At 39.2% G+C, this 4,366-nt stretch overlaps 1 pseudogene across 1 annotated transcript; it reads right to left on the bottom strand.

Annotated features, from left to right (window-relative positions):
- Positions 1 to 4,104, bottom strand: LOC144642414 (uncharacterized; annotated as a pseudogene). The gene is made up of 4 exons (XR_013568726.1): positions 3,996 to 4,104; positions 2,434 to 2,808; positions 1,885 to 2,270; positions 1 to 862 (listed from the first exon to the last, which is right to left on the bottom strand). The product of XR_013568726.1 is annotated as an uncharacterized LOC144642414 (transcript).
- Positions 4,105 to 4,366: the final 262 nt, after the last annotated feature.

Genomic DNA, 4,366 nt, shown 5'->3' on the forward strand with positions numbered 1-4,366 from the left:
TCACAAGCCAGTTTGCTTAGGAATGTAAAAGGAATGTAAAAAAGCAGTCAGGTATGGAGGAATGGTTGAATGTTCCAGTTCAAGAGCAATCTGTAGGTCCTTCCGCAGGTTCTCCACAGAGTAAAAATGTTGTGGCTCACCAAACAGGGGCTTTTCTTTCGAAAGCCATTCCACGATAACTTTACGCTTGGACATTGAAAGATCACGTGTAACAGGCATATGATTTGGATGCGACATAGGCAACTCGAGACTCATTTTGATGGCCTTTCGGTAGTTTAGTACGTCATAATAGTTTTCTAAATCGACGAAATTATCAGTCATTACTGGATACAAGTTTGCGTACTGCTTAAAGATTGGGTAGACATCATCCAGCCATGTTGGTTCAGTGCCTTTAATAATGTAATGGTCCCACGCTAGAATGACAATTAACGAGTTAAGTAGCTTGAAAGCAGCGCTTTCGCACATTTCCTTACAATTCTTTTGTTGACCTTCCACCGAATATATAAAAGGATAAATCTGTCCATCGAGAAAGGTCCGGTTATTTTTAGGATCTTTTATTTCTATGTCAAACGTTGCGATTCCGTTGTCATCCGTCACCGAATGGGAAGGCACATCAGGCAAAGGAGGTTGGCCAATCTTTGGTCCATCGTGAAAACTGATGTTCTGACAGTTGCAAGGATCAAGTTTAACACGTGCTCCAGGAAGAGGCTTTCCAAACTTCGTTGCAATTAGCTCAACATTGGCTTGTTCATCTGGATTCTTTCGAAAAGTCCATGTGTTGTATGGATGAACATCAATTTCAATCTCGATCCTCTGCCATTACTATTTTCTTGCATCTTAAAACTGGCAAAGTACCAGTAACCTAAAAGTTGGAATGGTTATAAGAAATTAACAAAAACGTCAGCACCCTTTTCACCATACCTAAAACTAAAATCTATGTTACTTTATGGAGCCGATTTACAGAGTCTAAATTGTTACAGAGCTGTTAGCTTCCGGGTGTTAGCTTGTGAAGACACTGTTGTATTGCGTCATCCGACAAGTAAAACACTGCATGGTTGGTTTTAAAATGGCAGCATGTATGGATGAATGATGAATGAATTAAGAAACCAATTAATTAGTTAATAAATTATTTGATTGATTGCTTGATTGATGGATTGATTTATTGATTGATTTGATGATAGAATAAGAAGAGTTCGTTGATTGCATGCGAAACCAAGGTGTTGTGGCCTTCAGTGTTACCTTTGGCGGAGGGAAAGCACTGAAACGTTACTTCGCTTTGTCAAATTTTAAACTGTTTTTCATTCTCTTAAGTTTTTCACGAACAAGACAACAAAATCGCAGTGGAAACAAAATGGAACCTACAATCATTATAGCTACGTGCCGGCTACCAGGATTGTTGTTGTGGCAGACTCTTCGTTGGACAGATTGATTGATACTAAGGAGATGGTGCTCATCAAATTTAAAGAATAAAGCTTAGCTAGAAGGCGTCAAGTCACATTTTTTTAATTTTTCCATAAATTAATCATAATTTTTTACCAAAGATTACGTTTCAGTCCCGTGGTTTGACGGTTCCAGGAATAAAGCGTCTTTATCGTAAAACAACACTGCAACAGTTTATCATAATAAATTGGATGTGGCTTCTAAAACATAATCGCAGCCACGCACGGTTTTTTCGCCCATTTATTTTTATTTATTTATTTATTTATTTTTTTTTTTTTTGGGGGGGGGAGATATTTTAGCCTCTTTTTTTGGCATGCATGGAATTTTGTGAATTTGTTTTTTGTTTTTGGATGCAAAGAAAAGCAAGAGTACAGAGTTGCCTTAGAGTACAACATATTTCGATCATGGCATAAATATCAAAACACTTTAATACTGCTAGCGTACCTCGGCAACAACCAGTGGATGCTGGCTAAGTTTTCTAAGCACATCAAGTGACAACGATCCAAGTGCTGGGAAGGCCTGGACTCCAGCAGTATTCTGATACCAGTTGGGGAACTTGTTATGAATCAGACCAAGCCACAGGATATCATCAGCGCATGTGAGCGACGGATTTGTGTTAAAAGGCACGGCAACATAAAGATCACCCAGGACTCTCGTGTCGAAACTTCCAGTTTCAGTTATTGGTAAACTGTTGCCAAAGTCTGCAAACACTTTTCTTTTCGTTTGATCGACGTAAAAAGGTGCATCCTGAAGATGACTCGACATTGCCTTCATCATGCGGCCGTGAGTAAAGAACGGCGGGGACTTCCCAACTAACAAACCAATTGTACCTGTGTGATACGAAATAGAAAACAAACAACTGAAAGAAACTTCCGAAAATTATATTGCATTGTTAATCACTTTCTTAATTTTGATATGTTAAATGTGAACTGTTAGTAAACGTATAGAAGGATACGTATTCGAAGTGTGAATGCAGTAAAACAATCAATGTACCTGTCACACGTCCCGTGGTAAACGTGCTTTCCTTTGTGTTGTTCTCGAACATATCTAAATTAAAACGTATGGAGAGTCTCACGCTGTCAATGTTGGTATTGTTCATTGCGAGTTGCAGTTGCTTGATGTAGGGCGAGTCCTTTCCATTGTCTATCCATGTTATGTTTGACAACACCGATTGAAAAGCCGCACCATAAGTAGGATCTCCTCCTCGCCGATTGGTAATCATTTTCGTCCATATGTACTGTAACGGGGCCGGCGTGTAATCTGCAGAAAATAAATTTCCAATTTGAATTCTCCAGCCCCAAATTTCGGGAAAGATTTGAGCTTCACAATCCAAGTCTACCATCTTTGCAGTTGTCGCGTTTCCATCTTCTAGAAACAAGGAAAGGAAATAAAATGTAATATTTTAGTGATATGTGGTTTAGACTACCACAATCTTTTTGTAATAAGTGCAGGGACGTTCTGCGAAAACAAAATAGTTCGAACTTCTGGTGCTTACATTGTGATTCAATTTTACCCTTAGAACAATTTGGTATTTTCCTTTGTTTTATATTCATTATCATAATTATATTACCATACACCAGCACAATGAGATATAACCTGCGATCAGGCTTTCTTTTTTTCGCGGCGGAGGGAAGGGAAAAAAAGGAAAGCCTGATACAATTACTTGTCAAGTCGTCGATCTGCCGCCTCCTAATTAAAATATCTGTCAACGTCGTCGAGAATGTCGGCGATGCCATCAGATGAGCGTGATTAGCGCCTTCAGATTATATTTTTACTCTTACAAACATGTGTTTGAATTACCCTTTTTGAACGAGCTGATCGGATGGTTTTTAAAATTTGTTTTCTGCAAAGGCTGATTTTGTGTAAGGCTCAGGTCAGACATTTCAAGGTCGTAGTTTTCGTCATTGGCACGATCGTCTGGCGTCTTTGTGGTGTGATGTACTACTCTTCGACACCATTGATGATAGATCACGCTCTTGCCGAATCCCGTCGGAAGCACCGCCAAAACATCTTTTCTTTCACAAACTATTCGTCGAATACACTCCCTTTGTTCGTCTTTAAATGTTTTGTGAACAAAACTCTTGAGAAATTTTCTAAAAGCTAGAAGAACTCGCTTTCTACTTCATTCCGCTCAACACCCGCCATGATAACAATCATCTACGCGCGATATTTCTGGACCAGAAATTAGACTTGAACTCAATTAGCCAATCAGAATAGAGTTCTAATGTTGCCTTTTGTTTTCTGGCCAATCAGAAAAAAGTCCAGATTCTGGACTTTTTACAGACGAATCGACAAGTAATTGTATCAGGCGTTCATTTTTCCGTTGACCCCTCCGCCGCGAGAAAAAAAAACGCCTGATCGCAGGTTAAATGAGATATTAAATGCCTTATATAATCGTGTATGCGTTCTACTTTGCATCCCTTTTCTTTAATGCTCTTTCATTTGATGGCGGACGATTGAGACCTAGGGTTACCCATTTTGCTCCAGTGTTTCAAGAGAATATTTTATCAATAAGCAATGCACTAGCAAAAGTGAAAAATGCGTTTTCTACGTACCTAGCATTGGCGCACCGATGATTGGTTCAATACGCGTATCTCCTTCATCATCATCTCCTACACAGTAACCATTAGCATAGCATGACTTGCGCGCCTGATCAGAGTTCATATAGTCTAAATCAGCGTTGTCGGCAAAGTTTTTCAAAACTCGCGGGTCACAACAAAACGAAAAAGTTCAGCTTATTTATAGATTTACAGTGAGAAACAATCTGCCAAGTGCCAGTTACCTTTCGAAACATTTAACTGGGCTAAACAAGTTTAAAGTAGACAGTGAATGGTTCGAGAAATTATCGAAATCTGTCAGAGTTTGTCCGATGTTGAACAGTTGGACGACGCCATGTAAAATCCATGAATGGTGGTTGAACGATATG

Source organism: Oculina patagonica, chromosome 2 (assembly GCF_052425735.1).
Source record: "Oculina patagonica isolate OP01 chromosome 2, crgOcupat, whole genome shotgun sequence".
NCBI lineage: Eukaryota > Metazoa > Cnidaria > Anthozoa > Scleractinia > Oculinidae > Oculina > Oculina patagonica.